Source organism: Panthera leo, chromosome A3 (genome assembly GCF_018350215.1).
Source record: "Panthera leo isolate Ple1 chromosome A3, P.leo_Ple1_pat1.1, whole genome shotgun sequence".
Lineage (NCBI taxonomy): Eukaryota > Metazoa > Chordata > Mammalia > Carnivora > Felidae > Panthera > Panthera leo.
In genome coordinates this window covers 8,723,537-8,738,933 of record NC_056681.1, presented here as the reverse complement: position 1 = coordinate 8,738,933, position 15,397 = coordinate 8,723,537, and the positions used below count along the sequence as shown (strand labels likewise).

Here is a 15,397-nt window from a genome sequence, read left to right as displayed (position 1 = left end):
TATGTGTAAAGTACTTAGAACAATGTCTGGTACATAATAAGCACTCAATACATGCTAGTTAGTTTTATTATTTAATCACATCTTACTAATCTTATATTCATGTATCTTTCAGTAAAATGGAAAAATCCTTTATGTGCTGATTCGATGACTTTTACCTTGCTTCTCTCAAAGCAATTAGCATGATCCAACCCACAGAGTAAATATTCAATAAATATTAGGGAATTGATAAAAATAAAATTTAGCAACGATATTAATTAGGATCAGAATCAGTTGTAAGTAACAGAAAAACGAGGTAAGAGTTTATTTTGCCCCACAGATTTGTGTCTAACATTGTGTGACACTCCATCATGTCAGAACCTGTCCCTTTCTATTTTCTTGCTTGGCCAGCCTTTCATGTGGCTCCAGCCTCAGGACCCACCCTTGCTGCTCAAGCTCCAGCCATCAGACCACATTCCAGTAAGCAGAAAGAATGCAGGGAGGTCAGAGAAAGAGACATGTTCCCTTAAAGACAATTCCAGGAAGTCCTCTATACCACTCCCCCTTACAGACCATTGGTTAGAATATAGTCACAAGCAAAGGAAGCTTGCTTGATAGAAGCATTCTTCTATCTGGGTGGCCATGTGCCAGCTAAAAGTTGGGATTCTATTACTGACAGAGAAGGGGAGACAGATATTGGGGCCACTGTGGTCTCTGTCCTGGCGGCCTGGCCAGTTGAGTTTGACACGTGATACTCCAGAGAACGGGAATGATCTCAGCCCTCTCAAAGGAAGCCGGTCACATTGGGCCTGGCTGTGATTTTTATAAAAGCACTGTTTTATGTTCCTCCTCAAACTCTAATAATACCTTTAGAATTGACGGCTCTCTATTTATAAATGTCCGTGTTCGCTAATGATGCAACTCCCTGAGGAAGAAAGACAAATGCATAAAGCCAGATGATTGCATAATTTTTACAAAGGTTTTCTTATATATGTACAATTTCAAGCAAAAGAGAGAGGAGGGAGTAATGACTTTCCATCTACCCATTCTACAGTTTCTGCAACTATCAACTCATGACCCCTTGTGTTATCCATTGACCGAGCCACGCAGGTGCCCCATCAAAAAGTTTTTAATGTGATAGAAGGTTTTTTGCCAGTGTTTGAATTTCCCTTACTGTCTCAAAAAAAATAAAAATAAAACAATAATAATAAAATAAAATAAAATAAAATAAAATAAAATAAAATAAAATAAAATAAAATTCCTTCATTGTTTCACAGGTTTTTGTTTTTTGTTTTTTTAAGTTCATCTGTTTGAGAAACCATCAAGGTCTTGTCTACGGCCATACCACCCTGAAGGTGCCCGATCTCGCCCGCTCTCACCCGCTCTCGGAAGCTAAGCAGGATTGGGCCTGGTTAGTACCTGGATGGGAGGAACCAACAAGGTGTTTCCAGTGTGGTCGGACGGCATGCCTCTAAGTACCTTTTAATCTGGCTGCACAGCTCAGCACCGTAGCCACTGGCCACATGTGGCTATTTAAATAAACTTATTTTAATTAAATAAGAAATTCAGTCAGCCACACAAGCCACATTTGAAGGGTTCAACGGCCGCGCGTGCTGTGCAATAGCACCTACCACGCGGGACGGTGCAGACAGAGAATATTTCCACTGGTGCCGGAAGTTCCGCTCCAGCGGAAGAGCACCGCTCTAGAGGATGCCCGACCCCTTTTTTCCCTGCAACTTATTTGTTGAAGAAGCTGAGGGTGTTTGTCATGTAGAGAGCCACACATTTTAAACTCTGCTGATGGAGGTGGCTCAGTCCGTGAAGCATCTGACTTCGGCTCAGGTCACGGTCTCCCGGCTCGTGGGTTCGAGCCCTGCGTTGGGCTCTGTGCTGACAGCTCGGACCCTGGAGCCCGCTTCGGATTCCATGTCTCCCTCTCTCTCCGCACCTCCCCCACTTACACCTGCCCCCCCCCCCCTCTCCAAAATAAATCAACAGAAAAAAATTTAAACTCTGCTGATGGCAACCCCTCATGGTCAGTTAACATGCTTCTCTGTCTTCTGTGTTCCCCATAAACCAGCAGTTAGACTTTACCACCTTGATCCAATTCAGAGTTGATTCCTTGGGGTGGAATAAGATGACAGGGCAACCCGATTGTAGGTAGTGTGTTAGAAAAAAAAAAAAAAAAAAAAAGCACACAGAGAGATCAAAATCTGGAAGGACGTACACCAGAACATTATCAGTAGTTATTTTGGGGAACTAGAATGACCTTATTTTTTGCCTGATTCTTGCTGATCTCTATGCCATTACTTATTCCACAGTGCGCACGTCTTTCTAATGAAAAGTAAGCAATACCTGCTATTTACCGCAAAAACAATGTGCCAAGCACTGTGCGCAGCGATTCACTTACATTAGCTCATGGAATCCTCGTGACAATTCTATGAGGTCATTAGGATCTCTGCTTTGCAGTAAACACTCAGAAACATTAAGTACCTTGTCCGAGGTCACGTAGTCAGTATTTGGTGCGGTCCGGATTTAATCTCTCCAACTGCCTGACTCTCGAGGGATTCTGATGTTGGGCAGTGTGGTGTGCAGCCTGAGAGACTTAGCTTCTGGAAAATCCCGTCAGGTTATTCCGAGGCAGACCCAGGTCTGGGAACCGAACCGCATCCCTGCCCAACCACACGACGCCGTCCTCCACAAACATGTCGTCTCCCCCCCGCTCACCCCTGCTCTCAGCTGGAAAGCAGTCTACGTCTGGCACGTTCGAAGCATAAAGCCTGACGCCTGCCCCGAGCGTCTGCTCCAAAAAGGCACCTTGGAGGCCATGCTTGAGACTAGATGCCACCCGACTTCCGGCTTCGTGTGGGGCGTCCACTTGTGACACGCTGTTAAGACGGGACAGGAAAGATGGGGAGTGTGTGCGGACGTGTGGATGTGCGCGTGTACGTACGACGTCTGGGCAGACGGCCGGGGAAGCTCTCCCTAAAGCAGGGGTTGACGCACGAGGGACCCAGGGCTCGAATCCAGCCCACTGCCTAAGCATGCTTTTTCCATTTCCAGCCTGTTGGAATAAAACCATTTTTAAAGAGGACAAAAATCTCGTGACACGTGAAAATTACAGGACAGCCCCTTTCAGCGTCCACAAATAAAGTTTTATTGGCACACAGCGCCGCTCGTTGTTTGCGGTCTGCGGTTGCTTTGGCACGGCAATGGAAGGGTTAATTGTTGCCCCAGCGACCACGTGGCCCAAATGCCTAACATGTTTACTCTGACTATAGGAGCAGGTGACACAGTACATTCGAAGGCCTGAGGAGGGACCGTGCCCGGTGTATTCCTGGCAAGACGAGGACCTGGTGGTGATGGGAGCAGAGCGGACGAGGGCAGAAAGCACGGGGGACCAGATCCCACGCAGTCAGTCCATCATAGGGACTGGGGTCCGAGCCTGAGCAAGACGGGAGCCAGCGCGGTTGTGTGGTGAGAGGTGTTCCGGTCTGGCTTCTTTTAACAGATTTCCCTATTTTAAGAACAGACTGAAGGGGGGTGGGGGAGAATAGAAACAATGAATCCAGCTCTGAGAGCAGAGCTCTCCCAGAAGCTATGCAAGACGTGATGAGGGGTTGAACCAGGAAAGTGGTAGAATTGCTGGGATGTATCTAGTGGGATTCTTTTTTTCTTTTAAGATTTTTAATTTTCCAAGTAATCTCTACACCCGACATGGGGCTTGAACTCACAACCCCAAGATCATGCGCCACTGACTGAGCCAGCCAGGCGCCCCTAGCTAATGGAATTCTTTTTGTTGTTGTTGTTAATGTTTATTTATGTTTGAGAGAGAGCGAGCGGGGGAAGGGAAGAGGCAGAGGGAGAGACAGAATCCCAAGCAGGGTCCATGCTGTTAGTGCAGAGCCCAACACAGGCTCAATCCCACGGACCATGAGATCGTGACCTGAGCCGAAATCAAGAATCAGATGCTTAACCGACCGAACCCCTGAGGCGCCCCTAGTTTTCTACTTTTCATAGCCTGCATTGTCTAACCAAAGACTATCTAACCCCTCTACCACCTACACCCTCCGTTGACACGTCTTTGGTCACAACTGTAGGCTTAGGAGCTCAACGCTAGACAGGCATGCGGCAACGAAGGGGATCGTGAGCAAGATGTCACATCTTCAGAGACAGCAAGAAACAATTTTGTGTCCTTGCAGCTTAGTAAGATAATCAGGGGGCACCTGGCTGGCTCCGTCAGGGGGGCATGTGACTCCTGATTTCGGGGTCACATGTTCAAGCCCCATGTGGGGTGTTGAGGTTACTTAGAAAATTGCTTAAAAAAAATGATAAATTACAAAAAATATATAATCAGGATGTGCAACTATAAAACCTGGTGAGGGGCAGATGCTCGTTGGACACACCCTTTCCAGTTTCTGGCTCGTTCGCTCTGTCATTTGGAGGAAAGGGGCTTCCTCTTGGGTATTTGGCAAAGCAAGTTTTGGTATTTTCCTGTCTGGGCAAAAATACACCAGGAGAGGAGATCTTCCAGAGATATGTGAGTTGCAGCCAAACAAAGTGGCTTTCTGTGGGTCTCTGCCAGAAAGGAGAATCAGCTGTCATCTATTCCTAAAATAAAAGTCCCTTGGAGAAGGAAAAAAGGGGGGAGGGGAATGGCAATTATGTTGAAAGTACAGAATTTAGCCTCTTCTCCGCCATGGTGGTGGGAGTGGTTAATTGTTACTCGCTATGTCTTTTTCTTTACCTTTTTTTTTTCTAATTTTTAATTTTAGAGAGAGAATGTGAGTGGGGGAGAGGGGCAGAGGAAGGGAGAGAGAGAATCTTATGCAGGCTCCAGACTCCGCGCAGAGCCCAGTGTGGGGTTCAATCCCCCACCCCGGGGATCATGACCTGAGCCGAAATCAAAAGTCAGACGCTCAACCCACTGAGCCACCCAGGTGCCCCTTGCCAGATCTCACAAGACTTTTAGGATCAAGCTATTCCTGGCCAGGAAACAAAACCAGAATTGTCCCATTCCCCAGTGGATTCAGATGAAAACTAGTAATAAAATCAAGGACAAGTACAGAGGCGCCTGGGTGGCTCAGTCAGTTAAGCGCCCGACTTCGGCTCAGGTCGTGATCTCCCAGTTTGTGAGTTTGAGCCCCGCACTGGGCTCTGTGCTGGCAGCTCAGAGCTTGGAACCTGCTTTGGCTTCTTCGTCTCCGTCTCTCTCCGCCCCTCCCCCGCTTGCACTCTGTCTTGTCTGTGTTTCTCAAAGATGAGCACACATTTTAAAAAATAATAAAATAGGGGCGTCCGGGTGGCTCAGTTGCTCGAGCGTCCGAATTCAGCCCAGGTCACGATCTCACAGTTCGTGAGTTCGAGCCCCGTGTCGGGCTCTGGGCTGACAGCTCAGAGCCTGGAGCCTGCTTCAGATTCTGTGTCTCCCTCTCTCTCTGCCCCTCCCCTGCTCATGCTCTGCCTCTCTCTGTCTTAAAAATAAATAAAACATTAAAAATATTTAAAGAAAATAATGAAATGAAATGAAATGAAATGAAATGAAATGAAATGAAATAAAATAAAATAAAATAAAATAAAATAAAATAAAATAAAGTACAACTCCAAGAGGAGGCATTGGAGAAGTACCAGGCTGGGTCTATAAGAGATCACACATGAGATGAGACACATATTTATGCTGCATGAAAGTCACACGCTCGTATCCTATCATTCTGTAAACATGACTCCTACCTGAACAATAGACATATTTTATCAGGGAAATGATTTTTCTCTGTTCCTATGCTTCTGCACTAGTAGGTTTGTTCAGTAATAAATATGTGAGACTTCTGTTTGTAAGAAAAGAAAAAAGTACAGAATTCAGAATGGATGCTAGCAGCAACACAAAGGGGGGATTGTTAAGGGCAGTGAACCTGTTCTGGATGATGGTGTATGGTGGGTATGTACCATTATGCATTTTTCAAAATCTATAGAACTACAACATAAAGGGTGAACCTTAATGTAATCGATGGATGTTAGTTAATAATCAGGTATCCGTATCGGTCCATCAGTTGTATCAAATGTGCCACACGAATGCAAGAGGTTAATAAAGAGGAAATTACGCAGGGGAGGGGTGGGGTGCATATGGCAACCTTCTGGACTTTCTGCTCTATTTTTCCGTATACCCACAACCACTCTAAACAGTAAGGTCTATTAATTATGACAAATAAAACTTTAAAGGGCGCACTTTTTAATGAGAGCAAACCTTGGTGTTACTGTCATACAGATGGGAAATAGAAACCTTTTAAGGCATAGCTATCTCTTGAGAGGATGAGGTGGAAAACAATGTCAGCCGCCTTTCCTTAATTTGGAATATTGATCCACTGTTCTGGAGTTTGAACTGTATGCGAGTTTGCTTTTGTTGTTGTTGTTCTCAGTATTTTGTCATCCAAAGAAAGCCCACAGAGAGCTGTGACTCTTAAAAGACGGTATGAAATGTTTCAACAACGGACAAACCTCAGACTTCCTGTATTTCTGTAACTTGTAGCTTTCCCTTCCTTCTTTTAATTTGTTAATGATCTCTCTTCTGTCACACGTCCCCAACTAGATCAGTGGATCAAAGGTGAGGCTTTGCTAAGTAATCAGTGTAATTTCAGCCATGTAGCCAGCTATTAAAAACAGACCTATAGGGTTTTCAAGGACAACCAAGGTATTGATTTCGCACCAAAAATTCATGCAGTAATACACCAGGGCCAGTGTTTCTAAACCATCACCTTTCCTTATTCACTGGGTCCCTAGTGAAATCCTGCACGGCTCAGAAAAGGCAAATCCACCCAGACTCCCTCCCCCACCCGCCCCCAGCCCAGTTCCTGCCTGCAAGAAAAGAATTTCACTCTTATAAATTAGACAAGGGGAGAGAAAACCATTTTTTTCGACAAGCATTTTTATTACTTTTTCTTTTTACAGATGTGTCTTCCCATGCATTAATTTTCCTTCCCAGTTATTACACTTGTATGTGGATTTTTTTTTTTTTTAGAGGACACATCTCTTATGTAATTTGTTTTGTATTTCTGGAATGAGGAAACTTTTTTACTCATATTGTTAAAATCTACACAAGGCACCCGTGTGATAGATCACCCTGAGCCTTGGAAGGAAATGATTCACCACAATACTGTAACCGAAAGTGTTCTAATACCAGGGAAGAAGGTAGGTCATTTAACTGTGTCACCTGCACAGAGCAGCTATGGGGGCATCAGAGCCTTCTCAGCTTAGCCTTTGCCCTCAGAACTGCTCTGCGCCTGGTGTAGCCTTTTCCCACCAGCTCTGTTCCTGTTCTCTGGTTCCTTTCTCCAAATATATTTAAAAAAAAAAAAAAAATTGATGCTGGGAACTCTATTTTTAAGTTTTAAGAGAAACCTGCAACTTTGTGATTTGTTAATTATCCACATCCATTCATCTGCCTCCAAGGTCCTTCTCAGTCTACTCTCTACTCTCTCTCTCTTTTCTTTTAATACTTTTTTTTAAGGTTTTTTTTTTTTTTTAAATTTATTTAAGTAATCTCTACACCCAACATGGGGCTGGGACTCACAACCCCGAGATCAAGAGTGCATGCTCCTTGGACTGAGCAAGCCAGGCACCCCTCAGGTTACTCTCTTCTAATTTTGTACCTAAATTTGTTGGGTGAATAAATGAATAAAACCAGAAATGCCCAGAATAAGTCCAGAGTTGTAAAAATGAAACACATCTATTAACAAATAAAATAAATAGGGGCACCTGGGTGGCTCCGTCGGTTAAGCATCCGACTTCGGCTCAGGTCACGATCTCGCAGTTTGTGAGTTCGAGCCCCGCGTCGGGCTCTGTGCTGATGGCTCGGAACCTGGAGTCTGCTTCGGATTCTGTGTCTCCCCCTCTCTCCACCCCTCCCCCACTCTCTCTCAAAAATAAATAAACATAAACAAAAAAATTAAGCAAATAGATCACCGTTGATGGAAAATTACCTAAATATTTTACACTCTGAGATTCAAGTTGCTGCTTTAATTCTTCTTATTCCACATGGAAGTGACTATGTGTTTGATTTGATCCATGTGTTTTGAACAAACGTGCTAAAATTAGGTAGGGCTGTAATATGACTTCCATGAGTTCTTTCCTTTATAAAAAAATAAAATAAAATAAACTATATTGCATAACTGCATTGGGAGAAAAACAAATATATTAAGCATTAAAATTTTTTCTTCAATCTAAAAGGTCATGATTTTAATAAATTTTAAATAGATACTTCTGATTTTAATAGATACTAAAACGAGGACACCTTGGCTGGCTCTGTTTGTGGAACCTGTGACTCTTGATCTCTGGGTCCTGAGTTTGAGCCCCAAACGTGGGCGGAGAGATTACTTAAACAAAACAAAACAAAACAGACCCCCAAACTATTTTGTGGGCCTGCTGTGTCTAATGGAGAAGTCTTCTCCGGAGAAATGTCATTTTATAGAAACATAGATTAAATAATCGTAAAACCAGTGACAGAAGACAGATTTAAAAAAAAAAAATATTTTTAAAAAGTCTGTCAGTGAATTGTCACAATTATGAAAAACATTTATATTTTTTAAAGAAACCTTCAATATAAAATAAAAATCAACTGAATGCTCATACTAGGGGAATATAAATAAATTTTGGTACCTCAATGGAATATTATTCCCTCACTAAGAAAATCAGTTTTCAATAACCATTTTTTAATGTATTTGAAATGCCAAAAAAATTTTTTTTAAATTTTTTAAAATGTTTATTTATTTTTTGAGAGACAGGTTGACAGAGTGTGAGCAGGGGAGGGGCAGAGAGAGACAAGGAGACACAGAATCCGAAGCAGGCTCCAGGCTCCGAGCCGTCAGCACAGAGCCCGACGCTGGGCTCGAACCCACGGACCGCGAGATCACGACCTGAGCCGAAGTCAGACGCTCAACCGACTGAGCCACCCAGGTGCCCCTCACACAAAAAATTTTTTTAATGGATTTTCTCCCTAGAGTTAGTGAAGGTCTATGGAAATACTCACTTAATGGGTAAACCAGCATTGACTTTTTGGAACATTTTGGAAGACATATTGGTGACATCTATTGAAATGTCAATTTGCGTACAGTCTCCAACTCACAAATTCCACGTCCAGGCATTTATTCTATAAATTCCTTTCCACAAGTGTGCAAATATAGAAAGTCATATCGTTGACTAACCAGAACAGCAGAGAGCCAAGAAGGAAATGGCCATCATTAGTGGTTACATAAATGGTTATATAAATGATGGTCTGTTTTCACTATGGAATACTATGAAGTCATTAAGAAGAGTAACATAGATATGTCATAACATGGCTCATTGACCAGGATTGCATCACCTACTTATTTCTAAGCTACTGGTGGTCGGTCAGGTGGGTTTTTGCTCTCCAGAGGACGTTTGCAATGTCTGGAGACATTTCTGTTGTCCCAGCTAGGGGGGATGGGGGCGGGGGGTGGCATACCCCATCTAGAGGGTAGAGGCCAAACATCCTACAAGCACAGGGCAGCCCTACAACAGAATGATCCAGCCCCAAATGTCGAAAGTCCTGAGGTTGAGAAATGTTATTCTAAACTGATCACTGGCAAGGATAATGGGACATCCAGATTTGCGTGTTAGATGAATCAAATTTTACCTTCTGGGACAAGGGTGGGTCCAGCCTTCACTCTGAAGAAAAACACCCAGAGACAGTCATGGTTCTGTGAACAAGAAAGAACAGAATAGTTGCTGTGTTGTGTAAACAGCCAACAGCATCTGCCACAAACATAGAAAACAGCGAACAATATAAAACAAAGAATAGTTTCATGTGTACGTAAAATACTGAGAGGGTATGCACTCACACCATTCAGGTCCTTAGCTGAGGAAGAGTAAAGGTGCGAGTGATGTTTATTTTCTGGGTTTGCACTGCTCTGCTTCGTACTGTAGACATTTTCTGTAATGATCATGCCTTACTTTTATTATTAGAAAAAAATACAAAAATATTTCCGTTACATTTATAACTGAAATATGAATCTGGCAACAATATAGTTCTTGAGGTGTTTTTTTTTTTCCATGATGCTGCCATTTTCTCAAGTTGGTGGATGAAATTTAAAAACAAGTGAATGCTTCTACGAAACTTGAATACATCTGACAAAATCTTGATTTTCCAGATTACAGCTGAAACTGAGTTAAGTTGATACAAATATTCAGCTTGTTTCTTTATCTTTTTTTTTTTTTTTTTTTTTTTTTGCTTTGGGTAATTTTATTTTCCATATATAGCCTTGAATGGAAAGAGGAGTAAACGGAAGTCAGAAAGTCTGGCTTCTCACACCAGGCACACGGACCTGGGCAAGTTGTTCGTCTGGCATGATCACAACAGCACCCAAAGGCAATGGGATCACCGTCTGGAAAAAAATATCTGCACTCCCGTGTTCAGGGCAGTGTTATTCACGAAAGACAAGATATGCAAACACCTAAGTAACCACCAGGTTACAAATGGATAAAGGGAAAGTATATATGATACATAATGGAAATATTATATTGGAATATATATCATGGAATATATATCTATATTTCCCCTATATATTATAACGGGATATTCTGGGATGTTCATGCTCTGAAATATTATTCAGGCAGGAAATCCTGCCGTTTGCAACAGCATGGATGAAACTGAAAGGTTTTATGCTGAGTGAAATAAGCCAGACAGAGGGAGCTCATTACTATACGGTATCACTTGCATGGAGAATTTTTTTCTAACTGAACTCATAGAAACAGAGTGTAAACTGATGATTACCAGGGGTTGGCGGGGGGCCGGGGTGCCTTTAGGGTGGGGGCAGAATGAGGAGATGCAGGTCAAAGGGTACATCTTACAGTTAGAAGTAAAGTCCAGCATGGTGACTATAGTTAATAATACCGTATTACTGGGGCGCCTGGGTGGCTCAGTCGGTTGGGTGACCAACTTCGGCTCAGGCCACGATCGCACAGTTTGTGAGTTCGAGCCCCGCGTCGGGCTCTGCGCTGACGGCTCGGAGCCTGGAGCCTGCATCGCATTCTGTGTCTCCTCCTCTCTCTGCCCCTCTCCTGCTCACATTCTGTGTCTCTCTGTCTCTCAATAATAAATAAACGTTAAAAAAAATTAAGAAAAATAATACCATATTACTGTCTATACTTGAAACTTACTGAAAGAGTAGATTTTTTAAAGTTTATTTATTTTGAGAGAGAGAGAGAGAGAGAGAGAATCCCAAGCAGGCTCCGTGCTGTCCGTGTGGAGCCCCTGCGGCTCTTGAACTCTCGTGAACCTCGAGGTCATGACCTGAGCTGAAGTTGGACCTTTAACCGACTGAGCCACCCAGGTGCCTCACTAAGAGAGCAGATCTTAAGGGTTCTCACACACACATAAAAGGTAGCTGTGAGGTGATGAAGGTGTCACCTTGCTTATGGTAATCATTTAACAGTGTATATACAACAGCAAACCATCCCTTTGTATATTTTAAATATATTACCATCTTATTTGTCAATTACACCTCGGTTAAGCTGGGGGAAAAGGATGGCAGCAAACACCTCCATAGACCCTGCTGTGTGCTGAGCACTGTTCTATGTACTTTACAGCCATTTGCTCACTGAGTCCCCGGAGCTACTTTGTGAGGCAGGTGCTACTATGTTCCCGTTTCACACAGGTAGACTCAGAGCTCTAGCGCCTTTCTCACGCTCACAGAGCTAAGCGGTGAGTGGGAGATTTGAACCCAGGCGTTCGGGGTCACTATGCCTCAGGATATGCTGGGGCACTATGTTGGCCTCCTAACTCGTCACTTACCCAGCGTCTTGGTCCCCATCAATCTCTCCTATTCCCTTCTTGCCACAAAAGTCATTTTTCTATAAAATTTTTTTTATGTTTTTATTTTATTTTTGAGAGCGAGAGAGAGAGACAGAGAGACAGAGCATGAGTGGAGGAGGGGCAGAGAGAGAGGGAGACACAGAATCTGAAGCAGGCTGCAGGCTCCGAGCTGTCAGCACAGAGCCCGACGCAGGGCTCGAACCCACGAACTGTGAGATCGTGACCTGAGCCGAAGTCAGACGCTTAACCGAGCCACCCAGGCACCCCAAAAGCCATTTTTCTAGAACACAATTCCTGTCACTCACCTTCTTGGAATGTCTCAGTGGCTTCGGATTCCTGCTGCTGGGACTCAGCCCCAACATTGCAGGTTGGGCACTGGTAGCTAAATACGGCTCGCTGAGAGGTGCCATGGGTTCTCACAGTGATCTCGTGTGTGTGTGTGTGTGTGTGTGTCTGGTTTCACTTTTTATGAATTAATTTTTTTAACACCTAAAATCCTGGAGAATTCGTAAACAGTCATACACATCCCCCCAAAAAGGCATCCTATGGGACAACTGGCCTGGCCTGTTTAACAAGGCACAGAGAAAGGAAGAAGGGACTGAGCTAGCCTGGAAAAGACCAGAATGACATAACAACCCAATTCCGTGCCCAGGGCCTGGACTGCATCTTGGTTTGGGTAAACCAGCTGCAAAAGATACTTTTTGGGGGGGCGTCTGGGGGGCTCAGTTGGGTAAATGCCTACAATCGTCATAGAGCTCCAAAGTGCTAAGGGACTCAGCAGGACTGGCTTGACCCAAATGACAAATAAGGAGGGGGGAAAAAAGGATGAGACAAATGGAGACCAAGCAAACCAGCCCCAATGAAGTGGTGAGGTTCTTGGTACCGAACTCCAGGCTGGCCAGGCTCATCCCACAGAGACAGGCGGCCCAGGCCCACCAGAGGACGTCGGCGCAAGGGCAGGACATTGACTTGAAGCTTGTCAATAAAAAGCTTTGGCAGCACGTGCTCTTGGCTGGCTCCCACGTGAGCAAAGGGGGCGGAGCTAACCCAACCAGTTCTCCATCCAAACTCAGCATCGGATTAAACCACGGACCGACCCGCCTGGGGTCAGAGGCGCGAGTGGCGAGAGGCCAGGGGGTCACGCTAGTGGCACTCCTCCTGCAGGGAAGGAAACATCAGGGCTGGGGAAGCATTGCCCTGCCTATGGCATCAATCCCCACCGTCCTTTCCCAGTTCTCTTCTGACTTGCCTCTGGGCGGGATGCCTCTCTGTCGACCCTTCTCTCACCCGCTCCCACTCCCCATAATTCGTCCACATTTGCCTTGTGATCATAAGAGGGAGCAGTTGTTCAATGACTTTGCACCAGGCTCCTCTCCACTGCCTCCTTTACGCCTTACTAAGATGAGACACCATGCTGATCCCATCTTACAGACGAAGAGAGGAGGCGGGGGGATTCGTGTCCTTGGCGCAAGCTCTCGCAAGTAGTGAGTGAAGAAGTCGGGACCTGAACCCCACCACTCTGGCTCCAGAGTCTGCACCACTGATGTTAGAGTTAAGCGTGATGCTTGTTTCTGTAACAGGGAAAATGGGCATTCAGACGCCAGTGTCGGTAGTCACTGGCTAAGTGACTTAGCTTCCATCCAGTTTAAGCTTCCCCTTCTAAAATGGGATGACGCTCTGTCGACAAGAGCCAAAGTATGGAAAGAGCCCAAATGTCCATCGATGGATGAATGGATAAAGAAGATGTGGTGTATACACACACACACACACACACACACACACACACACACAATGGAGTATTACTGGGCAATCAAAAAGAATGAAATCTTGCCATTTGCAACTACGTGGATGGAACTAGAGGGCATTATGCGAAATTAGTCAGAGAAAGACAAATATCATATGACTTCACTCATATGAGGACATGAAAACACAGAACAGATGAACATAAGGGAAGGGAAGCAAAAAGAATATAAAAACAGGGCGGGGGACAAAACCTAAGAGACTCTTAAATATGGAGAACAAACTGAGGGTTGCTGGAGGGGTTGTGGGAGGGGGGATGGGCGAAATAGGTAAAGGGCGTTAAGGAATCTGCTCCTGAAATCATTGTTGCACTCTATGCTAACTAATTTGGATGTAAATTAAAAAAATAAAATTAAAAAAAACTTACTGGAGATCTTTTCACATAGATGTATCACAGCCTGGTAACAGCTTTCAAAATGTTTCATTTTAAGATCTGACTGTATTTAATCAGTCTCCTGTGAAAGAACTTTGAGTCCCTTTAAACTATCCTCTTGCCACAATCTGACAACATTGATAAATTAAAAGACGCCAAGAAGTCATCTACATGAAGGTCATAGAATATTCATTAATTATGTCCAAAGCTTTGTTACAGTATATGTGATAAATGCAATAAAAATACAATAATCCTGCTAAATAAATACATTAATAAAATGGGATGCTGCTGCTCCCCCTCGAGGGTGGGCTGTGACCACTGAATGACCAAGTACATCTAAGGCAGGTCTCGGCCATCCACCCCCAGAGGCAAATCTGGGCAAGTGCCTGTTTTTACAAATAAAGTTTTATTGGAACACAGTCATGCCCATTCATTTGTGGATTATCTATGGCTGCTTTCACATGACTTGGTGAAGGTGGCTGAGACAGACTGAATGGCTCTCAAAGACTAAAACATGTGCTATATGGCCTTTAAGAATAAGTTCACTGACTCCTGAGCTAAAGCATTCGGGACAGTCTTTTGCACCTGGAAGATACCTGATACTTATATTTAATGTAAAGTCAAGAGCAGACATCAGGTTCCGTTTATCACTCTTTCCCTGGGTCCAGCAAAGTCCTTACACATATTAGGTGCATTATACAAAGTAAAGTTAGAGTAATTAGTGATAATGAAATGTAATAGTTATAGCACAGCATTCAGATGAAATTAGTTGTTTTTTTTAATTTTTTTTTTTTAATATTTATTTTTGAGAGAGACAGAGACAGAATGCGAGTGGGTTAGAGGCAGAGGGAGAGGGAGACACAGAATCTGAAGCAGCTCCAGGCTCCGAGCTGTCAGCACAGAGCCCGACGCGGGGCTCAAACCCACGAGCTGTGAGATCATGACCTGAGCCGAAGTCGGACGCTTAACCAACTGAGCCACCCGGAAGCCCCTGAAACTAGTTAATAATAAAACTTCAGGCACATTTCTAACTTGAAATGACCCGTTTACTTTTTCAGTATTCTGTAATTTCAGTTAGAATGCAAATAATCGTGTAACATTGGAATGCCACTCAGCTGTCTTACACTCACACGGAGGGGGGTTGGTTGATGTAGGGGACCAACTTTGCTATCTTTTATTATTTTTCAGGTTGTAACGATCATAAGATGAAGCATAAATGTATTCTGCAAACTTCAAATTGTGGGTTTTAAATCATTCTTTTGTTGTTGTTGTTTGTTTATTTTGAGAGGGAGAGAGAGAGCTCAAGCGAGCGCAATCGGGGGAGGGGCAGAGAGAGGGAGAGAGAGAATCCCAAGCAGGCTCTGAGCTGTCAGTGCAGAGCCTGATGCGGGGCTCAAACTCACAAACCGTGAGATGGTGACCTG

At 44.0% G+C, this 15,397-nt stretch overlaps 2 long non-coding RNA genes across 2 annotated transcripts in view; both read left to right on the top strand.

Moving 5' to 3' along the window:
- The window catches only part of LOC122215392, a 29,494-nt gene extending 27,963 nt beyond the window's left edge, over positions 1 to 1,531 (top strand). Inside the window, exon 4 of the long non-coding RNA XR_006200347.1 lies at positions 1,278 to 1,531. This is a non-coding gene — a long non-coding RNA (uncharacterized LOC122215392). The remainder of the gene's footprint in view (positions 1 to 1,277) is intronic.
- Positions 1,532 to 3,284: 1,753 nt separating this feature from the next.
- LOC122215390 overlaps positions 3,285 to 15,397 on the top strand; it is a 79,627-nt gene continuing 67,514 nt past the window's right edge. The window contains exon 1 of the long non-coding RNA XR_006200343.1: positions 3,285 to 3,453. This is a non-coding gene — a long non-coding RNA (uncharacterized LOC122215390). The remainder of the gene's footprint in view (positions 3,454 to 15,397) is intronic.